General features: G+C 40.1%; 1 protein-coding gene and 1 long non-coding RNA gene across 2 annotated transcripts in view; one reads left to right on the top strand and one right to left on the bottom strand.

Moving 5' to 3' along the window:
* The window catches only part of LOC108146816 (BAI1-associated protein 3), a 50,979-nt gene extending 41,907 nt beyond the window's left edge, over positions 1-9,072 (bottom strand). Inside the window, 1 exon segment of the mRNA XM_017273007.2 lies at positions 8,047-9,072. The gene's annotated coding sequence lies outside the window, so the exon portion shown is untranslated.
* Positions 4,979-6,165, top strand: LOC108146817. Its single transcript, XR_001774496.2, has 2 exons — positions 4,979-5,370; positions 6,108-6,165. It is a non-coding gene; the product is annotated as an uncharacterized LOC108146817 (long non-coding RNA).
* Positions 9,073-13,119: the final 4,047 nt, after the last annotated feature.

Here is a 13,119-nt window from a genome sequence, read left to right as displayed (position 1 = left end):
ACTTCACTCAAGGATTTTTAAATTAATTTCTGTTGTCTTGTTGGTCTCAATTCCCCCTACCACTTTGTTTGTTCTCCGCTCGGTTTTCGACTGCTCACACATTATACATCCGCCCCGTTGGCATGACTTTAAGAGCTGCTTGAAATGAATGAATGAAAGCATTTGTGCGTTTTAGTATGCCAAAGCACAAAGCACATGCACTGATAAAAATATTTAAACTCCATCATAACATACTTAAATTTTAAAACTTTTTACTTGTAATTCTAATTACCATTTATAATTTTTTAACATGCTAATGCTAGTTATTTGTTTACAAAACTTTAGTCTCTACCATAATTCAGCATTTAAAAAAAAAATGTTGGTTTATATTTGCATTTTAAAGTTTTTTGTGTCCCTAAAATTAATAAAAGTACTTATCTAAGCTCTCACATAAAACATTTATTAAGGCGAACCTTTTAAAAAAAAACTAAACTATTTATTAAGTATGGCAGTATTTTTTATACCTCACCCTGAATGCTCTCAATATTTGATGAATAATGCCAAATTCAGAGCTTTTCCTCTGTGCATTCACATACACGTACACTATCACCATAACATCAACATCGGCAACAACAATGAGCAGCTCATGCAAAATGCAGGAAAATGCTGAATAAATCAGGGGAGATGGCCAAAGAGGAAGGAGGGTCGAGAACTGGTAGCTGCAGCAGCAAATTAAAGACCCCATTGAGCTTTAAGCCGCCGACTTGGATGGCTAACTGACTCGCCATGTCCTGGCGGCCAAGACTTCCTCCGCCGCTGACTGACGACTCTGGCGACTCAGTGACAGCGACAAGGACACCGCCAAGAGTTAACTAAATGCTCGACAGTTGCAACAAACGGCAAACAGAAAGGATGGTGGAGTGGGCGGGGGGGGGGGTGGAAGCCAAGGCCAAGTGAAGAGACAGCTCTTGGCACTGTGCTTCCGCTGTTGTCATTCGCTTAAAAGTTTATTACTCGCCTGCTGCTGACAGGCGAAAGGCAAGTCGAGTCCTCCTTCGTCTTAGCATCCGCCCACTTCCCTCGCATTCTTGGCCCAAAAGCGCCTTGGCCTTATATCCGGTGCCGCAACACTTCCTGTTTACAATTTAAACTAATAAGCAACCAAACGAGGCCGACAACAAGACGCAGCTGGCATCGCATCGTTTTCCATTTTATATTCTAACGCCCATTTATTTCAGTTTACCCTCTCTTCGGGCGACTGATCTCTTTACATATTCAATAAATTGAAATTGACATTTGGCGTTGCAGGGGGTTGCGATGTGATGAATATCCTGTTATAGCCAGACACATATGAATACAGAAGCATCTCTGGGCAGGATAATATTTAACACTTAAGAAAATTAGGCGATGTGAGCATTAGTGAGTATGCGTTAAAAACAGGGCTTAAGAATTTGTGATTGATCACAATCAACGGAGGATGGTAATTATTAAAGAAAATTTTTTTTATTTGTCCACCCTCAACCCTATTTCATATTTTTTCAAATTTTCTTATTTTTAGAGTGTAATATTATAAAACAAATATCTGCAGAATTAATGTCTTTGCCCTTTTAGTATTCCTTTTTCCCAGTGTAGTATAGCCATCAGTATTTGCTATTTGCAGAGCTAACAAACAGCAATCGGCAAATAGGAATGGAAGAAACTATACCAGCTTGGCTTGAGCACAGGCGAATGACTGAGCCTGAAATGAACTGTAGGTAAAAGCCAGAAGAACACTCCATTAACCCGATGAAACCAATGCAATCCGGGCAATTCATTAGGCTGCAACACTTGATCTAACCGACCCAGCAGCTCAATCTCACTTATTCCACAGCGATTTGTGCACTTGTTGTAACTCAATTAAGATGAAGGACCAAAAGTGTTGCGCCTGCGAGTGTCAAAGGAACTCGCAAATATTTGCAGATACTCCGCATGAAAAAAGGAGCACTGAAAACGTCAGTTCAACAATAAATTACACCGAGCAAAAGGAAAACTTTTAGCAAACTGAAAGGCGCGCACTGGCAGGCCATAAAAATGTTCATTTTGCCTAAGAACTTTCGAGCAGCGGCAGCTATTTTTAATAATTATTATGACCGTGGAGGAGTGGATGACTGGAGAGGATGAGGTGGCTGTCAGTCTGTCAACGTGTTGCTATGAGACGAGGACTGCCAGCCATTGTCCTGGCAGCCTCACAATGTTTACGTTATCTCATTTAACACTTGAAAAACTTTTCCACGCACACACTCTTTCGCTTGTGTGTTTGTTCTGTCTGAGTGTTTGCCGCCTTTCCAAGTGGCCATCCCTCGCACCCCCACCTCCGTTTTTCCACCCAACTCACCTCCTGTCTGGCGGCGCATTTGCACATTAACAGTGTGAAAAATTATGATTGAGCCATAAAACAGTCAGCTGCGCCCAACCACGTTTACTTAGGTCCTCCGAGGAATTGTCACATGCGTGAGTTCTTCTTGTGTGTACCTTAGGGAGTCGCATCTGCCGTGGAACCACTTCTTATTTTTTGTATTTCGGGTCTCCGAATAGAAACAAAAGGAAATTTTTACTTTGTCTCGCTTCCGCAGCTTGCATTCCTTGCCGTTTTCCATTTTTCAGCTCTGCTTGAGCGAACAAAGTCAACCGGGCGACGCTTGCTCCCAGAGGAGTCGCAATTAAGCACCGAGCTACCTTCAATTTTACCCTTTGTTTTTCTCCCCCTTTTTTTCGTGTGCACAGAGAAAAACATAACAACGTCAGTGCCATTTTGCCATTTCCAATTAGGAGAATCATATCAATAGAAAAGATTGATATAAAACGTAATGAAAAGATGAGATCTATCGCTGGTTCTTAAGTTGTTTCTTTAAGAAGTTTTGAAAACAATAATTTACATATGCTAACAGATAGTGGGTTTCCCTTATGGCAAGTAAATATTTAAGTTATAACTGAAGAGAAAAAACATTTTGACAAGATGTTTAAAATCCCCAGATTTTGATGGTATATGTACGCGATTGCTAAAATCTGAATAAAGAGTTGTTGCTACAAAATATTCGCTTAATAAAATGTGCTTGGTAGCAAACAGCACGTGACCTGCTTACCCTTGAAATATAAATCATAAACTCAAGAGATTCAGTAGCACCTTGCATTAAAGATATTACCTTTTAGCTAAAAATTCCTGTTGAATGGTCACAAATAGGATCCATTTGGATATAATAAAAATGCGGAATTGATGTCCAATTTCGATGATATTTTCCCCCGGTGAGCGTGTGTGTCACTTTCATGCAGGCCATCAATAACGAATGAGCCAAGTCTTGCGGAGTCGTTTCAATTGACTTGGCCCCGTCCATTAATAATGCAGAAGGCATATAAATCAATCATGCGACAAGCTGATAAACATCCAACAGCTACACAAATGTGTATTTGAGTGCTTACGCGTAACGGTATCCCATCCGCATCCGCGTGTATGTTTACACTAAAACACGTCAACATTTGTGCAGGACAGTGAAACGTGTCAAGTAATTCGGGTTTGTCTGCATCGGCAGCGGCATCGGCAGCATTTATTCGATTTTATGCCGCTCTGCGAAGGAGCACAGCTGGCTGCTATTTTTAGTTTTCCGAACTGCGCAACAGTTGGCGCGGGGCTGAGTCTATTTATAGTCCAGAAGAGCAGTAGGTGTAAAGCTCTTCCGCAGGATAATTCCGGTTTTGCAAGGACATGACGCTCTTATGTCAAGGAGATGAATTAATAAACATTATATGGAGATGGAGCTCGAATTTTATTGGATAAATATAGACAACTTCAATTAAATTATGCCGAATCTAAAACCTACATAATAATAAACCCTTCTAAAATACTTCAATATAAATTGAAAACCTTTTTTTAATGCAACCTCCGCAAACAACTATAATATTGCATAATTTTATACACATTTTCAGCTGTTTTTAAATTACAAACGATTTTTGTACTACCGCTGACTATTATTGCCTAGAAGCTTGTTTTAAAGATTTGTAGTTTAGCTAACTATGGCCTTATCTTACATATTTGGTTAACTAGCTATATTAAAGTTTTAAATTAGTTTTCTTAACAAGTTAAGTCTTTGTAAAAGCTCCACTGAAGTAATCCTTAGATTTCCTTGAGATTGACAGTTATTATGTTTCTGCACTCTCATACTCGTGTAAGTAGTTCGCAACTTTTGAAAGCATTGTAGATATTTTAAGACAAATTCCAATTATATCTGAAAGTTCTGCTGCCAATTCTAGACTTCTGCTGCACTCCGTAACAGGAAATTCCATTCAGCTGCTTCAGATAAGTGTGCCATGGTTAATAAACAACAAACATCTTCGTCCTGCTGTATGGTTGACAAACCCGGTTCCTTGAGAGGAACATTTCGCTGCAGCTGTTTGTTGTGCTACATCAAAACGCCAGTGCACCTGTTCCTGGCCATCTCCATCTCCACTCGGCTATAATATGCAATGTTTTGCCTCCACTCTGCTCCACCAGAAGTGGAAAGTATGCAATGCTTCTTTGCTTCTTTGCATTTCAAATGTCAAGAATGGAGCCTCGGAGTCATGCTTTAAGTGCTCCCCCTGTTGGGTTTTGCTCGTCCTTTTTGCAACTCCTTACCCTTACCCTTACCCTTAACCCATTTCATCGTGTCTCTCCTATTTTTTTTTGTTGCGCACAATTACACAGCAACAATAAAAAAGAAGGTAGCGAAAGCCTTGCACCGTAATCAGAAAAACGTAAAAATTTCTACAAGCAGGTAACGAAAATATTTGAAATTGCTTTTTGCCTTTGCCACCCGGTTGAAGGACTCCATCCCTCTCTTCAACTTCTTCGCCAAAGCCTTTGCTTCGGCATTCCTTCTGCCTAATGTCGTATATTTTAGGCTACCGTAGCTGCTTCAGGTTTCGGTTTCTCGTCCTGTTTTATTTATTTTTATTTTGCGTTTTTTTTTCCTTTGCTGTCGCCTTTCCTCACTCCCACATCTTAACGATGCTGAGAACACAGCTTCGTTGACATTTTTTGTCTTACTGGAACGCAGCGCCTTGATAAGGTTAATTGCCCATTTCTGTCATACCCTTCATAACTGAATGGGCATGCTAATAACTCCTTCAAGGACTCTTTGATGTGGCGAACTTTCAACGTTCAACTGCCGCGATGAGGGTATTTCTCGATTCGATCTGGGAGCGGGAATGGGAATTCTTTTCGCTCACATATCTTATATGTCTCTTGGCTGTCGCACATATCGAATTCTGATTTGACGCTCATCGTCGGCGACATAACACAAATATTTGGGCACACAGCAGGCGACACATTTTGCGACAGTTCCGCCAGAGGTCATCGGAAATCAAAGGGGGGAATATGTAAGTATCGAGCTTATGAAGGATACTTATTGTCACATATTAGAGCAATATGAATTGAATACCCCGTGTAAGTGAGCTCATTGACATGGCAACCTTTCGGTAGTAGTAGTTCAATACCAAAAGAAACAACAAAGAACTTTTGCCAGTGGGCGTTTCCAAACTTAACAAAGCCAAATGAGATCGCATTACAAATGTATCATTTGTCCAGTCCATTAAATCTTTCGACATTTCGAATTATGTATCTGTGCACTACACTTGATTTAAAATTAATGTCAAAGCTTACTTTAAAATAAATGAAATGTAAACAAAGTTTGGCTCTATACTTTATAAACATATATTCAGTTAGTTTTAATTATTTTCAATTTCAAAAAAAACAAACTTAAACAGGTAGCAAGATTTGTTGCCACTTTATACAAATCAAATACCCTACAACTATAAAATCAATAAGCGATTGTATTTCAATTGTGGTTTAAAAGAGTGTTTTAAAATTCGCCAACAAATACTATGTATTCTTGTTTTAAAAAACTAAATTCTTTCTTTTGAACTCATACAAAAGTTTTCTTACTGCTAGAAATCTGCATTTTAAGGGTTGTGCTTGCGCTTTAAAAAAAAAATACCTTGAAATTTGAAAGCAATAAAGTTGTGGTTTTTCTTTGAAAACATATTGGTTGTGCTGTAAAACGTGTGCATTTGTTTCTGCTTTGGTTGTAAGCCTTTCCCTAACCTTCCGACCACAGAAACCACAACAAATGCAGCTGGCAAGCAAACAAGAGATGTCAAAAACAATTGAAATAGTTAAAAAAAAAGTAATTGCCCAGCAGCAATAAAACTACAAAAAAAATATTTACGGGAAGGCAAAGTTGTGCTGTCATCAGAAATGAACAATTTTCTTGCAATTATAGTTGAAGAATGAAAGTGAACGAGAACTTGTTTTATAACCTTTATGCAAAACAGCAACGAAAAAGGCAAAAGTCGCAGCGCCCAAGAATGATTTTAATGAAATACCCCACGAAAGTCTTTGAAGTTGGCCACATTCAATTGGCGAGTCTAAGGACATTGGTTCGAGTGGTCGGACCAGGGGGCGGGATTGCTGGTGGGGGCGTGGCCAGGAGGAGCAATAAAGCACACAAGTGGCGCAAAGCAAACGGAAGCAAAATTAAAATTATGATAAGAAGTTCGCAGCTGGACAGTCATTAAAGTGGCGCACCAAATTATGTAGTCAGCTGAAAAATAAAAAATAAACATTGAAAACAAAACGCAGCCCAACGAAATAAAGGGTGAAATATGTCTCGGATGTTAAGTGCTTCATTTAATTAACAAAGTTGACATGAAAGCCTGTCCCCAAACTCATTGTCGACCCGTACTTTTTGTTTGTGCACGGTCTCGCTTTTTAGTCATACCCTAACAAAAAGTCGGAGTCTATGCCCTTTGATGGGAAGTTAACTCAGCTTTGAAGATTATTTTTGGAATCGATTGTTATTGCATGGGATGAAAAGTTTACCCTGCTAAAGAGATTATTTTTAGAATTGATTGCTTAGACGGGATATTAATCACTTTGAAGGGTATCGGTGGAAAAGCATTTAATTCCGATTGCTCTTCCTTATTCCTTCTCCTTTATCTTGCCGCCTAATTGTTTTCCTTTGTAATGGAGCAAGCAAAACAGATGGCACCACTTGATATGCGGTACTCATACGCCAGGTGGGCCACAATGGAATTACTTTGGTTAATTTGATTTGAAATTTGCATTTCGATAGAAGTGCACGGCTGTATTTGTGTGTGTTTGTTGACACAGATTTTGCATAAATTTAATTAGGGATCTATGGCTGAACAGATGCCAAATTGAAGTTGAGTTTTAATTAACTGTGGATATACCACACCCATTCGCCTGTTGCTGTTTTTGTTTACGTTTTTGCTAGCATATGTGTGGTGTGTTTGCTGCTCTATTTCCCAGTTATCCACGTAGGCCACCACCACCAGCCAAAAGCCATAAAAACAACAGCTGCAGATACTCTCGCAGACACCACGGTAAATGATATAAGGCAGCAAATTGCACGACATATTACATATAATACGCATAATACTCGTGTACGTGGCCATAATAGTTTGGCGCGATAAGGAAGCGACCATTAAAGTCGCCCAAGGCAAAACTCCATCAAAACATTACAGTCAGCTTTCGCTCCTCTGCGCCAATATTTGTTTACCATGATTAAAGAAAATACGCATTACGTATACGCCCCGAGAGTTTCGACTTTCCGCGATTTATCCTAAAAAATGCATCGGTGGCTGAGAGTGAACATAAATATTGATTTGTAATAATTGCATGAATACTTAATTGCCATAATAAAACAGATTTTATTTCCCCGAATCGCAATTTCGCGCGTTCTGTCTGATGTTATTAGCCATGAATCAACTTTCCAGCTGGACATTCCCAACTCCCAATGTACCTCAGGTGTTAATAATATATATATATAGCATATACATATATGTTAGCCATGAATAATTCACTGGGGTATGTGGAATTTACAAGCTTTAAATTAATAACGAAGACTGGCATCAATAACTAAAAACCAATGAATGCTTTGGTTGTTATCATTAATTGCATTGGCAATGTCGTTGGCAGATTGTCAATTGTTGAACCATTTCCCATGCATAGTGGGTAGTAACTCAAGGACTCACCTTGTGAATGGCACTGCTTCTCCTTTCTGGTGCTCCCGAGTTCCCCTTTAACTTTTATGGCTGCATAAATTGACACGCTGCTCGCTCTTGACCAGAACTCGGAAATTCTGATGCAAATTTTTAGAATGAAAGTTGCTCCTCCTTTAGGGTATTTTTTTTTTTGTTTTAGTTTTTTGTAGTCTGCTTCGTCCTTTATGCGGATGTTTTTGTTATATTTATTTTAGCATAATTTTCGATTGTGCACTTTTCGTATTTCGTATTTCGTTTCTCGCTTTCCGTTTCAACTTGAACAAAACATTCAGAAGCATATTTAATGGGGCATGACCAACGCTGAGATCGTAAAAGTTCTGTGGCCCCCAAGTGCAGTGTGATGTAGAGTTGTGTCCCTGTGTCCACGTCCCAAGTCCTACATGGTATGGAGTCCTATGTGCAACAGTTGTCGGAGGTTTCGGACCAAATGGATTTTTATTTTATCGCCTGGCAATAAAAAGCGAAACTGCAGGCCGAGCAACAGTTTGCAATTATGTGCAAATGCAGCGTGACAAAAACGGGCGGATCCCGTCGCTTTTTGCCTTTATATCCCTCGTCCTGGGGCCACAAGCAATTTGCTTTTAATTGCCGCTGCTGCTGCTCCTCTCAATTTAATTCTATTCAATTTGCTTTAGTTTGGTCGAGTTTAATTTTGCTTCGTTTCGTTTCATTTCATTTCATTTAATTTCATTTCACTTGGCACACTCGCGCACTCACTTTCACATTTTTGGGTAGTTGGTCTTGGAGGATTCGATTCGATTGCCACTCCTGACTGGGAGACTCTGGCTCCTCGGCTTCCGACTGGACTTCCTGCGCTGGTTCCGCTGGTTGAGTTGAGCCACTACCTTCGGCGACGCCTGCCAACAGCGAACTGAGCTGCTCCAGTTTCGTTTTTCACCTTATAAGCTGCGTGCATCCATCGCACTGTTGCTGCTGTTGCTGCTGTTGCTGCTATTGCTGCTGCTATTGCTGCTGCTCCTGCCGCGTGTTGCTCCTGTGCTATCCTTAAAGCGAGTCCTGCCTGCCTGCTTGTCAGCCTTCCAGCCAGCCGTTGTCGTTTGATAAGAGCTGGTGATGGTGTGCGTGCCCGAGAGAGCGCCAGAGAGAGTTTGTGTTTGTGTGTGTGTGTGGAAAGCTCGAAGAGGGGTCAGTGCGATGTTTTCGGCATCGGGTTGTCCACAACTCTCTGGAACAAAGCTCGACGGGGAGTTCAACCGTTACAAGAATTTGAATTTCAAATTATTTCTCAATATTTTTTGGTCAAATCTGGCATTTTGTCTGTAATAAATTCAAAGTACACAACATAAGTTTATGCTAAGAATGGAATTTATAATAACATTGCCGACTCTCATATTGATAGAGCTGTCGCAAAGTTTATCACAATATTTTTTTTGCAACACGTTTGGCTTATAAATATTTGTTTGAAAATTTTAAGTATTTTAAGTAATTTATCAGGCCTAATAAATGTAATATTGCCTATAAAATATTACAGAATTTAGTTTAATATTTCACACTCTAAACTTAACATACTAAGTAAACACACAACTTTTATTACAAATAAAAATTAAATATTATAATAAAATATATTTATGTGAACATGTAGCTTTTCTTAAATCATAAAAATTGCAAGTATTAAATTTCTGAAGACCCTCCAAATGACCCTCCAAAAATTATGAAAGAATTATAATTTTCAGGCACTGCCTTGGATAGAACCCTTTTTTCCTTACAACCTTTGCTTACTACGTTTTTTCCTTGTTTGATGGTGTGGGTTGGTCATGAATGAACTCCCTCCTGTTGCATATGTTTTTATGGCCAAGGATGGTAAAGGGTCGGTACTTGGCCTAGAAATGAAACATAGAACTCCCAACCACCCACTCACACTCACACACACACAAGCATTGGACTCCCCTCTCCGTGAAGTTCAAGATGAAGGTTAGCGTCGAAAACTCGAAAAGCTTCGGAGCTTTCGCTCTCCGTTCTGTTTCCGTTCTCTCTTTGTCTCTCCCGATTTTTCTCGCTCCCTTACATGTTGCTCTTGTTCGCTCCGTTTCGATTTGTTTTGTTTCCTTTGGGTTTTCCACCATTGCGCCCCAAAAATTATGATGAGCTCCATCAAGCGACGGCGCTTAGCGCGCGTTGGCTTCCTTCCTGCGCTTTAGCCACTCACCGACCACCCACCGAAAACCTCTTAGCACCCACCACCCATCCAATACATTTTATAAATTATTATTTATATTATTTTTATTTAAAAAAATATATTATTAAATAATTTCGCTTAATACATACTTTATTTCGTAACTTAAATCGTAGTTTTGAATAATTTTAATACTATTTTAAAAATTGTTAAAAAGTAATTGGTGTAAAATAATTAATGTAATAAATATTTATTTCTTATTTAATATTTAACAATAATAATTCATATTGCTTACTTGAAAAACTCGATGTTTTTTCTACCTGTACCATAGCATTTTGTGCGTCTGTGGGTCGAGCTCGAATCTGAATCCGTGCGGAACGGAATGCCACGACCCGGAACCCCGCCTCTCGCCTAGTGACCCAATTTCATGCCTTCGCGTACACGGCGCTCAGCAACGGAGACAGCGGATCCGGCCGTAGTCGCTGTGGCGGCGACAGAGGCAGTAGCATCCACATCGGCAGGCAGAATGTCCGGAGTTGAAGGCATTTTCCGTGCCCACAGATTTGCAGTCATACCTTGCGCTTGATTGGCTTGGGACTTTGGCATTTGAGGGCCTCTGGAGGTGCGAACGCGACACATTTTTGCATCATGCATTGTTGGCAGCACAGTCAGTGATTGATTGGGCCGGTTGTTGGCCAAGACAACACTGCACCAGCACTGGATTCCCCGTGTGAAGGGCAAACTGCTGCCGTTGGCAACGTGGCATCAAAATTAAGCTGCTTAAATAAGCGACAACATCAAGGAGGTGAACAAGAGTGCTTGCCAAAAGGACTCCGGCGGCATGGTGCGGATTGCGGAGGCAAGTACGCCGTTACTAACTATTCTCGTTGCTCACTTGGACTGTGAAAATGATAAAAGTTTTGTGCGTCTCTCCTGCTTGCCAGCTATCTTTTCTTAATTTGAGTTGGGCCAAAGCAGCCAAAGTTGTTCGCTGTCAATGATGTGAACTTTTGAACTTTGATTGGTTGCCCCACACACAGGCATACTATACTGCAAGCCATAAGTCGGGGTTGTACACCTTTAAAGGCTTTAATTTTAGGCTAAACATAGATTTAAAAATAAATATTTCCGTTTATTTTGATTAAAAAAAAGCAGAGATTAAATAACATGGTTTGAAATACAGCAAAAAAAAGAATTTCAATTCTTTAAATGAAAACAAGCCTAAAATAATTCAATTAGTGAGCAGAAAATATCTCTTTTGTTCTACAAACTAGTAGAGATTAAACAAAAATAATTAATTAGTTCAGTATAAAATATTGCATTACTGGTTTAGGAGGAAATACATATAATAAAATGGCTTTTGCTGATTTAAATTCAAAGTTGCTGGAACTGTTTAAGCTTTTGAGCCTGAACCACAAGAAAATACAAATTAAAAATCAAAATATTTATGCTAAATACCCTAGTCCCTCGAATAGAATGCCGATGATTTCTGCGGAATGCACCCGCCCAGCTTCATTAGGCTGCTGCTGGCAAGGACACAAAGCCAGGTGCGCTACAGACCCAACCCCGAGCTGCATTTTAAGCCCTAGATAAGCCGGTACCCACTGCGGCTTAAGACGTAATAAAAGGAGTACGGATTGAAGGGGATGGAATGCAAATTAAATGGTCAGGAAAATGCCAAAGTGCGCTTGAAATGCCACTTATTTTTAGACCGACCAAGTCAACCGATACAAATCACTTTCACTAATTATGCCTTTGCACTGATGGCCAGCCGGTTATCTTAAGAGGGCGGCTAAAAAGCCAACGGACACGCAGAGAACTAAGTCGAAAGTCAAGGATGAGCAAAACGTCACGATCAAATGGCAAACTAAGATTACCTTGTTTTTTCCCAGAAATCTAGGGTAAAATGCAAAAGTTTTAGAAAAAATTGTAAGCTAGCTAGCAGCAAAAGGTTGTGGCTTTCAGGGTCTGGTCCTATCAGATATAATCTCTAGTCATTGGCTTAAGCACACTCACGAGACCATCTCCTTCGAAGAAAAAACAAATAAATATAAGCGAAATGAAAAAGCATAGCATACATTTGCGGGCAGTTCAAGGTGCGCGCCACACGTTGCGACAATTTTTAGCTGGCCAAGATAAAGCGAGGCGATAGTCGGCCAAAGTCCACCGAGCCATGTCTGGGCCAGTGGCCACTCCCCGAATCCATCTGTCTGCTTTGGGGCTCGCTTTTTCTTGGTCAACCACTGGATGTGCGAACGGCAGGGTGCGCCATCGAATGTATTTGCCACCTGAGGTCACGAAAACGTCGCTCTGTGGCTTCGTTTAATTAAAGTTCTCTTGAAAATTCGACGTCAGTATTATGGCTTTATTTGCTGGCCTGTCTGCCAGCCTGTCAGCCAAAACGGTAAATTGAGTAATTTATTTCTCCCCAGGCAGGTGCAACAAATTTTGCACACGTGGCGTATGCGTGTTGTACGCCTTTAATTGTTCATGCAGCGCTTGCAAATTCACTTTATGCGCCTAGTCCCAATTTTCAGACCATTTTCTTGGTGTGGCATATTTATATTTTTATTGCCAAAAAGTTGAATTTCTCTTGTCTCTTTTTTGTTTGGTGCTCCCCGTTGTCTGCAAAGTTTTGTCACCTAAATCATTTAGTGGAATATTGCCAAGGCTGTAAAGCAGACGACATTAAATGAAGTACCGACGCACCAACACAAACCGCTGAGAAATGGTTAAAATTTACCACTGCTCATTATGGAAAGAGCCATAAAGCTGGTTATACTTTGCAGGTGCAATTTTAAGTCGCCGTTTGGTAAAATATTGTTATGTTGTGGCTCAAGACATTGCGGTTTTTGAAGGTATACCCTTAAAAGGTAAAGATTTATGAAGAAAATAGCTGCAGACAAATT

This window comes from Drosophila elegans, unplaced genomic scaffold (assembly GCF_018152505.1).
Source record: "Drosophila elegans isolate 14027-0461.03 unplaced genomic scaffold, ASM1815250v1 contig_208, whole genome shotgun sequence".
NCBI classification, from domain to species: Eukaryota; Metazoa; Arthropoda; class Insecta; order Diptera; family Drosophilidae; genus Drosophila; species Drosophila elegans.
The sequence above is the reverse complement of the archived record's forward strand: the minus strand, read 5'-3'. Positions and strand labels throughout refer to the sequence as shown.